General features: G+C 38.3%; 1 long non-coding RNA gene across 2 annotated transcripts in view; it reads right to left on the bottom strand.

Annotated features, from left to right (window-relative positions):
* Positions 1–392: 392 nt before the first annotated feature.
* The window catches only part of LOC110199368 (uncharacterized), a 230504-nt gene continuing 212382 nt past the window's right edge, over positions 393–18514 (bottom strand). Inside the window, exons 10-11 of one of the 2 annotated variants that reach the window (XR_002322000.2) lie at positions 18008–18171; positions 15043–17345 (exon numbers count right to left, since the gene is read on the bottom strand). This is a non-coding gene — a long non-coding RNA (uncharacterized LOC110199368). Of the gene's footprint in view, positions 578–15042; positions 17346–18007; positions 18172–18514 lie in introns of those variants that run through there. The other variant, XR_002322011.2, reaches the window with a different exon arrangement.

The following is an 18514-nucleotide window of genomic DNA, read 5'->3' as shown; positions in this document are numbered from 1 at the left end:
ATGTCTATTACAAAGAGGCAGTTTTGTCTCAAGCCATTCATTTAAAGGGAACTTGATGCTCACTCATGAAAAACAACTCTGTTCACACAGACTCTTTTGTCTCCCCATCTCTCTTCCTATCTGTCTCTCGTAATAAGCCAAGTGTATATGAGATGAGAATTTCTGATTTTTATGTATTCATTTGCTTCCAGCACTCATTCTGTCCCCCAAACTATATGTGGCATTACATGAGTAATAGATTACATTGATTATGACATCTCAGTCATGGCCCTATGTCTTCAAGTGGGAATTGAGTAGGAGTTGATGAACTTGGAAAACACAAATCTTATCCCCAGATGAAAAATATACATTTAAGCCAGAAATAGAGAAGGGAAATTATAAATACAAAATGATTTGGTTTCGCAGATGTAGTTTATCAATGTTTCTTATAAAGCATAAGATTTTCAGGAAATTTATGTCTTCTTACTACTTAAAAACATTTATTAATTCTCTCATATGGGCTCAGTGTAGGATGAAAAACTAGGTCTGATCAGCCCTCGGCTTTTCAAGGTAAATTTTTACCTTCCAATCCTTCCACCTAAAAAAAAAAGAGAGAAAGAGAAAAAAGTAACTAATACAACATCCCATCATTTTCTGAAATCAATTAATCAATAAACATTAAGCCAGGTACTACACTTAGTGCTGGGAATACAAAAAGAGGCAAAAGACAGTACCTGCCCAGAAGGAGGTTACAATGTAATGGTGGAGAAAACATGCAAACAAATATACACAAAGCAAGCTATGTACATGATAAATATAAAATAACTAAAAGAGGGAAAGCACTGGAATTAAGAGGGGTTGGGGAAGGCCTCCTGTAGAAGGTGAGATTTTAGCTGGAATTTAAAGGAAGCCAGAGAGGTCAGTAGTCCAAGTTGAGGAGAGAGAGTGTTCCAGGCATGAGGGACAGCCAGAAAAAATGCCAAGAGCTGAGAAATGGAGTGTCCTGTTTGTGGAAAAGTCAGGAGGTAAGTGTCCCTAGACTGATCAGTACATTTTGAGGAATAAAGTGTAAGAAGACTGGATGTGAAGAAAGGGGCTAGGTTATGAAGAGCTTTGAAAGACAGATAGAGTATTTTGTATTTATTTCTGGAGGCAATTGGGAGCCACTGAAGTTTATTGAGTAGGGGAGTGACATGATTGGATCTGCATTTTAGGAAAATCAACTTGGTGGCTGAATGGAGGATGGATTGGAGTGGGGAGAGACATGAGGTAGGAAGACCCACCAATAAGCTGTTACAATAATCTAGGTATGAGGAGATGAGGGCATGTACCAGAGGGGTGGCAGTGTCAGAGGAGAGAAGAGAACAAATACGAGAGATGTTGCAAAGGTAAAACTGGTAGGCCTTAGCCACAGCTTGGATATGGGGCATGAGAGATAGTGAGGCATCCAGGATGACTCAATAGCTATAACCTCACCTGTCTAGAACATACCTAAAAATGGTCTCTGAGCAGGTAGGCGGTGTAATGGATACAGTGCTGGAGTCAGGAAGACCTGAGTTCAAATCCAGCCTCAGATACTTACTAACTGTATGACCCTGGGCAAGTCATTTAACTCTATTTGCCTCAGTTTCCTCATATGTAAAGTGAGCTGGAGAAGGAAATAGCAAACCACTCTAGTATCTCCGCCAAGAAAACCCCAAATGGGGTCCTGAGGAGTGGGACACGACTGAAACAACTGAACAACAACAAAAAGGGCAGCCAAAATCAGTCAAAGTCTATACCCTGATGTTCAGATCTTCACCCTGCTCAACAGAGAACTGCTCAGACCCTCACTCAAATCCAATATATTTCATTTACATGCTATTCTAATGGCTTGGAGAGCCAACATGGCATATGGAATAGGGAACTGATCTCAAAGGCAAGAAAACTAAATTCAGCTCCCACCTTTGACACATTTTGGCTGTGTGACCTCGGATAAATTAGTTAACCTCTCAGTGCTTTAGGCCAGGAATTCTCCAAATATGGCCACAGGAATGCCAGAGGTTCCCAAGATCCTTTCATGGGGTCTACGAAGTGAATGTTATTGTCATAATAATACTAAGATGTTTTACTTTCTAATATGATAAGTATCTATAGATGTGAGCCAAATAAACAAAAATTCTTTGGGATTTCCAATAAGATCATAAAAGGATCCTGAGAGCAGAAATTTTGAGAACTGCTCCCTCAGGCAACTCTCAATGAATGTAAGTTGCAGAGAAGATGTTGACCTGCATTACCCTAAAGAGTGCCCTCACCTGTGTTTCCTATGCCAACAAAATCACAAATTTTATCCCTATCACTATCCCATCCTAACAAGCTTAGTGATAGAATCTCTACACCACAGTACAAGGATCAGATGAGAGAGATGAATTGAAAAATTGGATTGATAAGGCCAAGTACATGGATAACAATAAGACACAACATCTGACAACAAGGGTTATTGTTTCGATGACTGTCTAGACTTAAGAATGTGTTAATAATGCAGATTAAATTTAAAAGTGTGTTGTGGGCCCATTTTTGTTTTTAGAGTCAGTTGTTAAACTTTGCCAGAACACCACTGTCTTAACTCCAAACCCAGTGTTCATTTCATTAAGCTGTTCTCTTAGAGGGAAAGATATTTGGGGTCAGGGAAAACTTCTGGAATGCCTGGAAACAGATGATCACCTCCTCAGCTTACCCACCTGGATGTCTACTCTCAACCAGATCCCAATACAACCATATCAATTTGCAAATGCCATGAAAGACCAGCATCTTTACAGTTAAACGTCCATCGTACACAATGGTTTTCTAGCCCCTATGAAACAGTTTGATCTTAATAGTTTCCCATTCAAACAGCCTATCATTTATACAACCTGAATGAGAAAGGGAAATAAAATGTACTTGACCTTTTGCTTTTTTTTTATCAGTGTATTTTATTGTTTGCATGGCAATGAGATGACTGCTGGGGCTATATTTTGTTGTCTAATAGGTGGTAGCAATGGTTTCAACAATGACTTACAATCACATTTTCATTTGATTTACATTTTTACATTTACAAGGCAATTTTATTTTGCCTGCCGTTCTTTTTATAGGCTGGACCTTCACATAATCTAACATTGCTGTAAATAAGTTGATTGTGTTGTTAAATGACCTCTTCCTCCAAAAATGAGATACTAAAGAAATAAACTTCGAAGGCAGACTGATTCAAGATATATATATATATCTATATGTATACGTGTGTGTGTGTGTGTGTGTGTGTGTGTGTGTGTGTCCCATTATGCTTAGAAATGCATTGAAAAGGTGAAGAAGCAAAGGCTGGCTATTCTGGGAAACAGCTCTGCCAACCAGCAGCAAGAAGCAAGAAGTGAAACTCCTGGCAGTGATTTAAAGCAAGTCCAACCTGAAGGTCTAAAGGGGTGGTTCGGGAATGGGTGGAGGATGGTGACATCAACAGGCTAGCTACAGGAAAACTGCTTTTACACCAGAGCTTTCCAAGATTGAGAAAAGCTAGTGCGATGAGTACTCCAAGCCAGAACTTTGGGAAAAAATGAAGAAATAGCTTGAGGGAAATCACAGTGTCAAAACTGTTCAGGTATGTTCTGATAGGTCTGAACACAAGACTACTGGAGTTCTGCAGGAGGCTGCATCTTTAAAGGAGTCTCTACTCCCCAATTCCCTCGTGCAGCTAGTTGGTGCTCTAGGCCTGAAGTCAGGAAGATCTGAGTTCAAATTTGGCCTCAGATACATATTAGCTGTGTGATCATGGGAAAGTCACTTAACCTCTGCTGCTTCAATTTCTTCAACTATAAAATGAGCATAATAATAGCACCCACCTCCCAGGGTTATTGTGAGGATCAAATGAGGTAATATTTGTAAAATACTTAGTACAGTGCCTGGTACATAGTAGGTGCTTAGTAAATAAATGCTTGTTTCTTTCCTCCCTCCCTCCCTCTTTCCTTCCTTCCTCCTATCTTCCTTCCCTTCCATCCTTCTCTCCCTCCTTTTATTCTTGTTTCTTTTTTCCTTTCTTTCCTTCCTTCCTTGCTTCTATGCTTTGCCAGTCTTCCAAACTCCAAGTGATAAAGTGGAAAGAGAGGTAGATTTGGACTCAGAAGACTATATCACCTTGTAAAAGTTAGCTACTTAAACTCTGGGCCACAGTTTCCTAATCTGTAAAATGGGGATCAGGGAAGGTAAGAGGTTGGATTTGAGTCCACATCATATGAGTATTGGTTGAAAGAACTGGAGATATTTAGCCTGGAGAAAGAAGATTGGGAGGGCAGGGGTATGATAGCTATATTCAAATATTTGAAGGGAGGGGCTGTCAAGTGGAAAGGGATTGTTTGTACTCTGTTTGGCCCCAAAGGACAGAACCAGAAATAGTGGTTTGAAGTTTCAAAGAGGTCAATTAAGACTTGAGGCCAGGAAAGCATTCCTAACAACTGGTGCTATCTAAAGGTGGAAAGGGCTTCCTTGAGAGTTAATGAGTTACCTCCTCATTGGATGTCTTTAGCCTTCAAGTAAAGATTAGATGGTGACCTCTTCCGTCCCTTCCAAATATATATTCTGTGACTTGAAATTCTCTGACTTTGTGACCTCCAAGGTCCCTGCCAATGCTAAATCTATGGTCCAAAAATCTTAACAATGGCAATAGACAAATAAATTACATATATAGAGATCTCTCTGAAAACAGTAACAATCAGGCTTAGCCCCAAAGAGGAGAGGAGAGGAAAAAGTATATTTTCCTCCATTTTACAGAGGTCAATCAACAAATCAATCAACAATAATTTATTAAGCATCTAGTATGTGGCACATACTAGCTAGGTGGCACAGTGGATATAGCACCAGACCAAGAGTCAGGAAGACCTCAGTTCAAATCACCCTTCAAGCACTAGCTATGTGACCCTAGGCAAGTCACTTAATCTAGTTTTTTCCTTAACTGTAAAATGAGCTGGAGGAGGAAATGGCAAAACACTCTATATCTTTGCCAAGAAAAACCCAAATGGGGTCATAAAGAGTCAGGCATGACTGAAATGACTGAACAACAAAAATGTTCAAATAAGGCTAGACAGACAGGTTAGAGTTAGGTTGTAAATACCTGTAAATGCCAGACATAAGAGATTATATTTTATCCTAAAGGTAAAGGGGAGCCCTTGGAGTATATTGGCTAGAGGAGTGACATGGTTCAGACATGTGCTTTAGGAAAATCAGTTTGGCAGATCTGTGAAAAGCAAGATTTGAAGAGAACATTTAGGAGGCTATTGCAATATTCCAAGCTAGGATTGATGAAGGCCTAAAGTATCATGTGAGCTGACAGAAGGTGACAGATTCAAGAGATGTTGTGGAGGTAGAAACAGGATTTGGTAACTAAATGGATATGTGAGGTAAGTGAGTGTGGATGAAATGAGGATGACATCAGGGTTGGGAACTGGTGACTAGAAGGATCATGATGCCTGTCATAGAAAACAGAAAGTTCAGAAGAGGGGTGGGTTTGGGGAGAAAAATATCTAGTTCAGTTTTGGATACATTGACTTGGTATATCCATTCTGAAATTTCCAGCAGGCAATTTTTGATAGAGGTCTGAAGTCCGGGAGAGAGAAAAGGGCTAGAAATATAGATCTGTGTGTCATCATCATAGAAATGTAGAAAGTATATAGAGAGAAGGCTCAGGATAAGTATTTGGGAGTATATCCAGAATTATTGGGCATATTTACTATTTTGATATTTTAATAATCCAGACAAGGAGACTGAGAGGAGGTCAAATAAGTAGCAGTAAACCAAGAAAAACCAGAGAAAAGACAGTATGTAGGACAAGAGAATGATCAACAGTGTTGAATACTACAGAAAGGTCAAAAAAGATGATGACTGAAGAAAAGCCATCAGGATAGCATTTGAAAGATCATTGATGACTTGGGAAAGGGCAGCTTCTGTTGAGTGTGGAGGGCAGAGGCCAGATTATAAGGTATTTAGGAGTGAGTGAAGAGAGAGTGAACATCAGTGTAGACATCTTCCCTCCTGGAGTTTGACTGAGAAAATTCTGCTTCTGATACTCATTGTCTATGTTAGCACAATGGATAGAGTTCTGGGCCTGGAATGAGGAAGACCTGAATTCAAATCCATCTTCACTTACTAGCTCTATGACCCTGGGCAAATTACTTAACCTCTGTTTGCTTCTGTTTTCTCAATTGTAAAACAGGGATAATGAGAGCAGCTTTCTCCTGGGATGCTTATGAGAATCAAATGAGAGAATAATTGTAAAGTGCTTAGCACAGTGCCTAGCACGTAACAGGCTTCTGGTACTTGTTGTCTATGGTAGTGCTATGGATAGAGTGCTGGGCCAGATAAATGAACTGGTGCAGGAAAAAGAAAATGAATAAAATCAATCAACAGCTAATCTGATTTTTAAAAGGGAGAGGAAAACCAAATTACATCAAAAATGAAAAAGAACCCATAACAATTAAAGGAAATTATTAAAAAACTATTCTGCTCAATTGTTTACTAACAAAACTCATAACTTAGGGGAAATGGATGGATACTTACAAAAATATAAACTACCCAGAATGAAAAAAGAATAGATTATTTAAACAATCCAATATAAAAAAAATGAAACTGAAAAGGCCATTAATGAACTCTCAAAGAAAAATTTAAAAATTAAAGATTACATGGAATTACAAGTTAATCCTATCAAATATTCAAAGAACAATCAATGTCAGTACTACATAATCCCTTTCAATCCTTTTCTATGACAAAAAATAGTCTTGATTCCTAAACCAAGGGAAGGACAAAGAAAGGGAAAAAAACCCCAACTATAGAACAATAACCCTAACAAACATCGACACAAATTTTAAATAAAATAATAGCAATAGGTTACAATATCACATTATAAAGGTTGTGAACTATGACCAAGTTGGATTTATACAAAGAATCCAGGGTTGACAAGGAAGATTATAAATATAATAAACCATATTAACATAAAAAATAAAAACCACATGATTATATTAATAAATGCTAAAAAAGACTTTTGACAGAATCCTTAATAGAGTAAATAGTATATATCTAAAATAAAGACCAACATTATATGTGATGGAGAAAAGTTAGAGATCTTTCCAATGAGATCAGGGCTAAAGCAATGGTTTCTAATGTCACCACTACCACTTAACATATATGAGAAATGCTAGCTATAATAGTAATAAGAAAAGAAAGAGAAATAAAGAAATAAACATAAGCAAAAAGGAAACAAAATATTACTTTTCACAGATGATATCTAGAAATTCCTACAGAGTGAACTAAAATAAATTTAGCAAAATTGCACAATATAAACTATATCCATATAAATCATCAGCATTTATATATATTACTAAAAAAAAAGAACAAGAAGATACAGAAAGGGGAATTATTCTATTCAAAATAACTATAAAATTATAAAATTTTATATTGCACCATAAATATGTACATGCCAACATGTATAGTGACTATATAAATCATTACAATGCATTTTATTGTAGAAATATAGCCCTAAATAGAGAAATATTAATTACTTATGGGTAGATCCTATCAGTATAATAAAAATGACAATACTACCTAAATTAATCTACTTATCCAATACTATATGAATAAAACTACCAAACAATTACTTTATAGAATCAGGGAAAAAATGATGATGAAATGCATCTGGAAGTAAAAAAAGGAAAAAAAGGCCAAAAATTTCAAGGAAAATAATTTTTTAAAAGTTAGAGAGAGGGTTTATCAGAAATATATCTCAAGCTATATTACAAGCAGTAATCATTAAAAATGATTTGGTTAAAAAAAATAGAGTTCAATCAGCAGAACATGCAGAAACTAGCAGAGTAGCATAATGTACAGTCAGCCCAAAGACCTCAACTGATAGAATAAGGGTTCACTATTCAACAAAAAAATAAAGAGAAAATTAGAAAGTAATATGGCATAAATAAGCTATACAACTAAATCTTACATTGTACAACAACATTAACTAAAAACAGATATAAAACATGTTGTCATAAAAAAATTGAAGGAGCTAAAAGGAGATTACCCTTTTGATCCGTACGTAGGAGAGGAGTTTATGAAGCAACAAGGGATAGAGAAGATCACAGAAGATGAAACAAGTGATTTTTATTACTTAAAAAGTTTTTGCACAAACAAACCAATGTAGTTAAAAATAGAAGAAAAATGGAACTGGGGTGGGGGAATCTTTGCAATGAGTTTGTCTGATAAAATTCTCATTTCTAAGACATATAAGGAACTGATTTACATCAATAAAAAGACATTTCCTAATAGGTAAATGGTCAAAGGATGTGAGCAAGCAGTGTTCGAAGGAAGAAATATAAGCTATGTAAATATAAAAGGCTCCAAATAAGATAAAAGTTAATGCCTTTAAATCACCAAAAATTATAAAAATGTGAATTAAAGCTACTCTAGAGTTCCACCTTACATTCATCATACTGACAAAGATGAAAAAAGTGAAAATCATAAAATGTTGGTAAAACTGTGGGAAAATAGGCACATTGATGCACTGTTGGTAGACTGTGAATTGGCCAGCATTTAGAACTATGCACAAAACAAATCACTAAATGATGCCTACCTTTGACCCAGCCATATCAATTATTAGGCTTATCTAGATATTAGAGAAAGAAAAAAAATTATAAATATAATTTTATATATTACCTATCAGATTTCTGGATAGGCAAACACTTTAAGAATAAACAAGACATAGACAGCCCTATAAGGTATAAAAATGGACAATTTTGATTACATTAAATTTAAAAGTTTCTGCACAAATAAAACAGATGTAGCCGAGATCAGAAGTAAAGCAGAAAATTGGGGGGAAATTTTATAGACAGATCTTAGATAAAGGTCTCATATCTCAAATATATAAAGAACTTTGTTAAATATGTAAGACTACAAGTCACTCCTCAATTGATAAATGATCAAAGGATGTGAACAGGCAGCTTTCAGATGAAATCAAAACAATTTATGGTCATATTAAAAAATGCTCCTAATCATTATTGATTAGAGAAATGCAAATTAAAACAACTTTGAGATATCATTTTATACCTATCAGATTGGTTAAAATGATTGAAGGGGAAAGCAACAAATGTTGGAGGGGATGTGGAAAATTTGGTACACTAATTCACTGTTGGTGGATCAGTGAAATGATTTAACCATTTAGGAGAACAATCTGGGATTATGTCCAAAGAATTATTAAATTACCTATACCCTTTGATTCAGCAGTACAAGTACTACTAGGTCTATTTTGAAAAATGACAAGGGGGAAGAGAAAAGAAACTACATGTTCCAAAATATTTATAGTAGCTGTTTTAGTGGTGGCAAAGAACTGGCAATTGTAGGGATGCCCATCATTTGGAGAATGGCTGAACAAGTTGTGGTATATGATTGTGATGGAATACTACTGTACTATAATAAATGATGAGTTTGATGATCTTAGAAAAACATGGACAGTCTTGCACAAAATAATGAAGAGTAAAATGAGTAGAACCAAAAGAACACTGTATACAGTAACAACAATATTGTTTTAAGAATAACTTTGAATAACTAAGTCATTTTGACTATCATAAATACCCAAATTAACTACAAAGGAAATATGAAGACACTATCTGCATCCAGAGAATGTACAGATAAATAGAAGATAAATAGAACACACACACACACACACACACACACACACACACATACACACACACACATATTACATATTTATGTCTAATGGTAGTCATCTCTAGGGCAGGGGGTGTGGAGGAAAAAAAATAAAGTTACATGACAACCTTATGATATATTTAAAAGGAATAGTAAGCTGTACATAATAGATTTGCAGTTTCATGTACAGTTATCTTTTTTTCTATTCTACTACATTATGGAAAGGTTTTTAATTAAGTTCAGAATAAAATAAATAATTAAAAAAATTTTTATAGCATTTCTCTTCATAGTAGCAAAAAAAAAATGGAAACTAAGAAGCTCCTCATCAATTGGGAAATAGATAAGCAAATTATGGCACATGAATGTAATGGCATATTTTCATGCCATAAGAAACTATGAATTGACAATTTTAGAGGAAACTGAGAAGAAAGACATGTATGAATTGGTTCAGAATGAAATGAGTAGAATCAGAATTACAATTTTTACAGCATCAGCAACATCATAAAGAAATTCAATTTTGAAAGGCTTAAGATCTCTGATTAATGCAAAGACAAAAACCATGATTCTAGGGCCAAAGATGTAAATCCCATCTCCTGATAGAGAGGAGATGGATTGAAAATGTGGAATGTCATACATTTTTGGGCATGGCCAATGAAGGAATTTGCTTTGTATGACTATGCATTTTTGCTATGAGGCTTTGATTTTTCTTTTTGTTGTTTGCTTGAGTACTGAAGGATGTGGGAGGGAGAGAAAAAGATGATTGTAAAAATATAATGTAATCTATTGACAGCTATAGGAGACAACAGAGGGGTGAAGGACTCAAAATGCAGAATGAGACAAAAGTTTTTGGACATGGCCAATGCGGAAATTTCTTTTGATTCACTATACATGTTTGTAATGGGTTTTGTTTTTCTTTTGTTCTCAAGATGGGTAGCAGGGGAAGGAAGAGATGAGAGAATGAGAAAGCAGATTTTTTCTGATTGAAACAAATAAAATACTTTTTAATAAACAGCCATAGAAGAGAGAGATTGTTCCAAATCACTAATGATAAGAAAAATGCAAATCAAAACAACTCTGAGGTTTAATCACACACCCAGCAAATTAGAAAAGATGACAATAGATGGGCATAGTCAATCTTGGGGGAACTATAGAAAGACAAGCACACTAATACACTGCTGATAGAACTCTGGATTGGCCAAACTATTCTGGAAAGCAATTTGGAAAACGATGCTTTAAAAAAAAAAGGTAGTCAAAATGTTCATACCTTCATCCTTGAGATACCACTCCTAGTCATATAGCCCAAGGAGGTAAAAAATAAAAAGAAAAGTCCAATAGATGCCAAATTATTCATAGCAGTGTGTGTGTGTGTGTGTGTGTGTGTGTGTGTGTGTGTGTGTGTGTGTATAGAAACAGAGAATTAGATGGGTTGCCATAGTGGAAAACAAAAGAGGAAAGGAATGGAACACATTGTAATACAGAACGAGTGAAGAACTCCTAAGCTAGAAAGGGGATAGAAAGAGAAGATGGGCTTGTCCTATGGCAAGAGCGAGGGATGATAGGTAAATAGCCTGTGTTCCACCGTTACTCTCATGATATTTGGAGAAAATGAGGAAGGCCTCCAAGCAGATCTCCTATGACGGACATTTGGAAGAATTTAGACAAGGATACACACACAGGATGGACAGGTATGGATAGGTTATGATTTGTGTCCTTGAAGGGGAACTCAAATCGAGGACCTTGAACAGGTCCATTTGAGCACTGAGAGCCAATATGCATCAAAGGTCAGACCTTGAATCCAGGTATCTCTGAATTAGAGGAAGACTCAACACATTATGCTATGCTGTTCTCTCTTGACAGATGCCAAAATGATCTTCCTAATATTCCATCATCCCCTGACACCCAGACTCAGTCCATTCTCCATTCAGTGTCCAAGTGAGCTTCTGATCAAGTGTATGCCCCCAGTCCTATTCAATAAACTCCAGAGGCTGCCTATTACCTCCAGAATCAAACATAAATTCCTCTATTTGGCTTTTAAAGTCATTTGTAACCTGGCCCCTTCCTACCTTTATGGTTTTCTTACACCTTCCCCCCTTCTCCTTCATTCCCTATTTCTCTGAGATTCAGGGGCACTAGCATCCTTGCTGTACCTGAAACAAAATCCTCTATCTTCCAACTCTGGGCATTTTCACTGGCCCCATGCCTGGAATTCTCCTCCTCCTTATTGCCACCTCCTGGCTTCCTTCAAGTTCCAATTAAAAACCTTCTATAAGAAGCCTTTCCCAAATCCCCTTAATGCTAGTGTTTTCCAGTTTATCCTGTGTAGAGTTTATTTGCACATAATTATTTGCATGTTGTCTCCCGTATTAGACCGTGAGCTCCTAGGAAGCAGGCACTGTTATTTGTCTTTCTTTGTATCCACAGTGCTATGTGCCTGGCACATAGTAGGTACTTAATAAACGCCTGTTGACATGACTCGACTTCCTAAGGTCTAAGTCTGACCTTGTTACTCTACTGCTCAAAAATCTTTAATAGCATCCCTATTAACTCTAACATAAAATATAACCTCTTCAATTTGGAATTTAAAGCCCTTCCCAATCTGGTTCCAGCCTGGGTTCCAAGCATTATTTTCAATTTCTATCCCCCTCCTCCTACATTCGGTATTGGCCAAATGGAGATTATTAGCTGTTCCTTGAATTTGGGATCCCAATTCTTATCTCCATCTTCTTGTCTGGGTCATTACTCGTGGTTAGAATGGTCTCTCTCCTGACCTCTTACAATCCTTATGTTCCTTAAGGCTCATATCAAATGCTACTTTCTCTGGAAAACTTTTTCTAATCCCCCTAGTTGTTACTCCTCTCTCTTCTCAGATTGCATTATATTTACTTATTTCTGCAAGTGTTGGATTCCTGCAGTAAATGGGAAGCTCCTTGGGGGCAGGGAGAGTTGCATTTTTGTCTCTGTGTCCCCAGCATCTAGTCTAGTGCCTTGAATATAGTAGGCTATCAACGAGTTTGTCTTGAATTGAATTGAATTGAGTACACAAGGGAGTACACAAGAAAAATTTTTGTTCCCTCTCTACTACTAATAGGACACAGCAGTATGAACGAATACTTATATAGAGGCCAGAGGCTGAATCCCAGGAAAATCTCACATAGTTATAAAGATTTGTAAAGCCTAGAGTGGAGTAAAAGCTGAAATTATTTCTAACTGTTAAAAAAAAATTGGAAGAGAACATTTTATCCTTGGCTAACTGATTTGGGAATCTGAGACTAACCATTTCTTTAGAGACTATTTCACTAATGCTATTAACTGAAAGCCATGTACATTCCTGTGCAATACTCTCATAAAAAGGCCTTGTTTTCTAAGACAACAAACTCAATAAATGCATCTACTGCACAGAGAATACTATGTTAGATACTGGGAGAGGTAGGAAGGTTAACTAAGAGATCTTTCCCGACCTAAGGGAACCCATAGTTTAGTGGGAGGAAAAAACACATATGTAAAAAACAATGAAACTGCCTGGGGAGTAGACAAAAAAGAAAGCTCACTCCCCCCCCCCCAATTTCTCATTCCTTTCTTTCCTTTACTCTTTTTTTCTTTGTTCCCTTTCAATCCGATTTAATTATAGATTTGAAGGCGTTACCATCATGCCTAATGAACTTACCCTACCACAACTTATTGATACCATAACAAAGCAGTGAAATGAGATACAACAAGGATATGAGAGCAACAATGGTGATAAGGCCACCTCTAGTTTCCAGCTGTTCCTGATCCTGAGACACAATGGGACATCAGGGAAGCCAGGAAGCAATTTAGCTCTGCTCAAGTCTAAAGAAAAATTCAAGTAGACCATAAACTCAGGAGTTGTTAATGTTATATGCAGGAATAAATAAATCACTCAGGCACCAAAAAATCTAAATATGTCAATCACAGATAAGCCAAAATCCATGATCTTCATGAATCCACTGATTCAAGCTGTGATGCCCCTTAGGGTTGTTATCATTTCTTCTGGTACCTAATTAATATACCAGTCATCATGGCTGTTTCTGTGAATATGTCTCTTTTCAGGAAGGGGTCAAATGTGATTAGCCTACATCAAAATCACTAAATGCTAGGAATGGAAGGAACATTACTGATTATCTAGTACAACTTTCTTAGTTTACAAATGAGAAAACTGAGGGAGGTCATGAAAGGTTAAATGCTTTGTCTAAGGTCTCATAGGTAATAAATAGTAGAGTGAAGATCTGAGCCCAGTCTTCTGCTTCCAAGTTTGTTAATCTTTTCATTACATTTTAATAACCCAGCCGTTCATTTGTTTAACATGTATTTATTAAATGTCAGCATTTTAAGCTCTCCCAACTATCCGATCAATTAACTAAAGCAATTTACCAGGCCTACACTTTGTGAAAGGCAGGCAACGTAACCCGCAGCAGTCAGAGCTGTGGGAGAATACAAAGGTTAGACATAATTTCTGCCCTCAGGGAGCTTCTGGTGTTATGTAGATGATGTTTATACAAAAGGAAGCAATGATGTTGAGTACCAAATGAAGAGGCAGTATGGCTCAATGTAAAGGGCACTGTAGCCTTGGAATCAAGGAGATCTGAGTTCTAATGTTGATCTGCCAGTAACCGGCTGGGTGTCCTTATGGAGTCACTTCACTCTCTGGGTCTCAGTTTCCTTATTTGCAAACTGACGGGGCTGGACTAAACCATTTCTAAAGTCTCATTAGGCTGTAAACCAGGGGTGGAGAACCTGCAGCCTCAAGGCCATGTGTGGGCCTCTAGGTCCTTAAGTGGCTCTTTGACTGAATCCAAACTTCAAAGTTTCAGTCGAAAGGATTCAGTCAAAGGGCTGTACTCGAGGACCTAGAGGCCCACATGTGGCCTTGAGGCTGCAGATTCTCCACCCTTGTTCTAAACTCTTATGATTCTGCTTCAAAGAGAAAGCGGTCTGACAAGTGCCAACTTACCCTCAATTTCTTCATCTATAAAATGGGAATAATACTGTTTGAACCAGTTACCCCTCAGGGTTATTGTGAAGGTCAAATAAGATAATAGATGCAAAGTACAACTCCAAAACTTCCCTCCCAGGATAAGCTAATCACTTCCAAACTCATCACCAGGCTGCTGACTCAGCCTTGATTGATACAACTTCCCTCAGCCTCCTCTCCCCTCTGATTGGATGGCTGCAGGACGGAGTACCCAACTCCTCTCAGTGCCTTCCTTGATGGAGGGCAGAAACTGAACTCTTGGCCCATTCCACTTTGCATCTGCTGCTCTGACTCTGTTGGGGTGTGAGAAGTTGAGAGGTTGTGACCCCTCAAAGACTGGAATACAGGATGGGTCATCTGGAATGAATTCACAGACTCAAGCATTCTTTAATTCAAGGTGGCAAAGTTTATTGTTACGCTTTTCAGCGGGCAAGGATTCTTAAGGATTCCTGTGAGAGACTGAGAACACAGCTAGGGTTTACATGGAAAAGAGCATGGGAAAGAAATGCCAGGGACACTGATGAGGTAATCCACAGGTGCAGGTATCTTTAGGGGCTATAGACAGGAAAATATAGGGAGTATACCGGACAGGGTGGGAGATGACAGAGGTATGGATCTTTGGAGTCTGGCAGGAGGAAGAGTCCTTGGGCTGGCCAAGAACAAAACTCCTCGGGCTGGGCAAGGCATTCGTCTCCCTCTATCTTGATGAGAGAATGTTCTGCAACAAGGGAAAGCTATCTCACAAGACAGGAACTTACTAAGGAATTGGGAGGCTTCCAGAGATATGATCTGAGGGCTGGAGCCTCAGCAGCCCAGCTCTGTGTAGCTGTACCAGGGAGGGAGATAAGGGTCATGCTGAGGCCCATGCATGAATAACTGCTAGGCACAGTGTCCTGGGCTAGGGAGTGGTTGTCAGAGTCAGTGTTTCTGAGGCTAGGGAGAAATTGGGGTACAAGTACAAGCCCAAGCACCCAAGCACCCCATCACCTCCACACAACTGCACAAAACAAGCTCTCCTCACTCTGGGTACCCCTGGTGTCCTGCCTCCCTTCCCCCATTTTCCCGCTCCCTTTTCTGTGTTGTCTGTCTTTTTAGACTATAAGCTCCTTGAGGGCAGGGGCTGTCTTTCTTTTTATGGATTCTAACCCCAGCACTTAACACAGTACTTGGCAAATGTTTTAGACCAGACCTGTGATTTCATTGAAATGGGAAACTCCTGGTAAGGAAACTCTCTCTACCCATGAAGTCTGGCCTCCTCTCTGTAATTTATAGTCTCAAAGAGTTGCCTAAGGCTGAAGTGTCAAACTCAAATAGAAAAGAGAGAAAAGTATCTATATCTAAAGATTCTTGCAGGTCACATATTGACTTAGTTTTAAAATGTAATATTTGTTGTTCTTCCCGCACCTCCGACACTTCATGACCCCTTGGCGGGGTTTTCTGGGCAAAGATACCAGAGTGGTTTGCCATTTCCTTCCCCAGTTCATTTTACAGATGAGGAAACTGAGGCAAACTGTTAAATGACTTTCCCAGGTTTATACAACTAGTAAGTATGTGAAGTTGGATTTGAACTCATAAAGATGAGTCTTCCCGACTCCAGGCCTGATACTCTATCCACTGTGCCACCTAGCTGCCTAATGTAATGTTATCTATGTTTTATTGTATTTTTACTCATTTTGTGAAATATTTCCCAATTGCGTTTTAATCTGGTTTGGGCTACACTGTGACCCTGGAAGTCTTTGCCACCTCTGGCCAAGGGCACCAAAACTTTTAAGCGTCTTGCCCAGGATCACTCATTAAGTAAGTGCCAGTGTGTGTGTATCTGATTGCAAAGCTAGTCCTCTAACCACTTTGCCATGGCTGCCTCTAAGTTATTATTATTATTACCCAATTCCCCAAACCCTCCACTGCTTACAATAAACATTCTAAATGTTTCTTTCTATCCCTCTGTTCCAACTATGCTCATAAATCCCACAGACACACAAACATATACACATAGATTTCAGTCTTGGTCAGATTTCTTCTTACTCCTTCCTAAATCTGCTGCAAAAGTTAGCCCCACCCTAAAAAGTAAAAAAAAAAAAAGCCAATCTTTAGGATAATTGGTGGAAAGGAGAATGGTGAGGAGTGAAGCTGCCGAGGATATTTACAGAGTTCCAGAGGATTTTCCAGCTGAGGAGGGGCTTGTTTGAGGAGCACCAGGGAATTCTGGCCCTCAGAGCAGTGTGTTTTTAGACGTGACCTTCTCAGAGAAGGGACAGGCATATCAAATGTACTCCCCCTTCTGTGATTCCCTCTCCCCTTTGGCTGCCCTAAAAATAGCATCATCTCACTGCACGTGGCATGTAACAGTGTATGGTGATTCTTGCTAAGCATGTCAAGTGTAACATTTAGCCAACAACAAATATCTTTTTTTTTTACAAAGATGATATAGAGTAGCATTCTCGGGAAGCAAAAGAGATACCGCCCCAAACACATATACACAGACTAGCCAAACCTTTTAAAATTTTGCTACCTCCCCAAAACACCTCCTCAGCCTTGCTCGGAAGCAAAGCCTGCCGTTCCAACAGCTTGCCAATCTGGAGCTAAAAACACATCACTCAGCTGGAGCTGAAATCCCTGGAGACCTTCCTCTTGGCTACCATCAGAAGTGTCAGCCATGAAGCAGGGACCAGTGAAATCCACAGAACTTTAAAGGAAAAAAAATATTTTTAACATTACTAGACTATATGAAGTCATCTAGTTGTTTTCGATCTTTTTTTTTTCTTGTGAATTGAGACCACATGGCAAAATAGCTTATTTCTCTTCTATGTTAGGCCTCTCACTAAAAAAAAAAAAATTGGACATGATTTGTCTGCATTTGGCTTGTAACAAGGATTACCTCTGTTAACAGATATAGTTAACTTGAGATATGCTGAATCATTAGCGCTGGCAAGCCAGTTTTTCCCTCTCATCTGCTATAATAAATTTGTATGAATTCTAGGAATTGGGTAGCTTTTAAAGCAAAGAAGTAGGCTGTGGTCTTTCTCCTACTCATGCCTCCCAGACACTGGGTGTAATAACATTACATCAAGCTGTGTTACAACTTGTCACCATGAATGCTAACTTTGAGCGACAGGCCTGGGCAGGCCCAAGTAAACCCTAGGAGGCTGAGCTCAGCACATAATGCATTTAATGCAAATCTGGCAAATGGCAGATCACGACTGGGGCAGCTGGATTCAATAAGGCCTTCAGAGTTAATCTCTTTATTTCTCCCCTCAATGGAGGCACCCAAACTGTTGTGGAATATCTGAGGTTAAAAAAAAAAAGGAAGAACAATTGGGAATAAAAGAGGAGAGAATGGAGACAGACCATTTCTGCAAACTTGCGTAGACATCCTTAGGTGGCTTATCCGAGGTCACACAAGTAGTAAGCGGCATCTTTTGGCTGATTCTTTGACTGATTATGGAAATGATCAAAAACAGCTCAAAATGTGTTATTTGCAACTGAGTCACACAGAAATGGAATTTCCTCATCTGTAAAAGGAATGGACAGTAAAATGAAATGTGGAACTAGATGGCCTCTGAGGTCCCTTCTAGCTCTGGCTCTAAGATCCCATGGATAACAATGACAGCATTGCCAACGGTAACAGCAGTAAAAACAATGGTAAAGATGACAATGACAAAAACAACAACAGCAACAAATCACCATTAAGAGCAAAAAAACGACCACCTCCAAAGCCATCAATATTTGTAGTCGGGGCAGGTGGTCAGAGCAAGGAGCTTAGACCAAACCTTCAAAATTTACTTGGAAAGCGGTGACTTGCTATCTGATAGGTCATTTTTAATTATTCTTGCTAATGAGGTTTTATGCTCAGTT

This window comes from Phascolarctos cinereus, unplaced genomic scaffold (genome assembly GCF_003287225.1).
Source record: "Phascolarctos cinereus isolate Bilbo 61053 unplaced genomic scaffold, phaCin_HiC Scaffold_3;HRSCAF=262, whole genome shotgun sequence".
Lineage (NCBI taxonomy): Eukaryota > Metazoa > Chordata > Mammalia > Diprotodontia > Phascolarctidae > Phascolarctos > Phascolarctos cinereus.
This window is presented reverse-complemented; position numbering and strand designations above follow the sequence as displayed.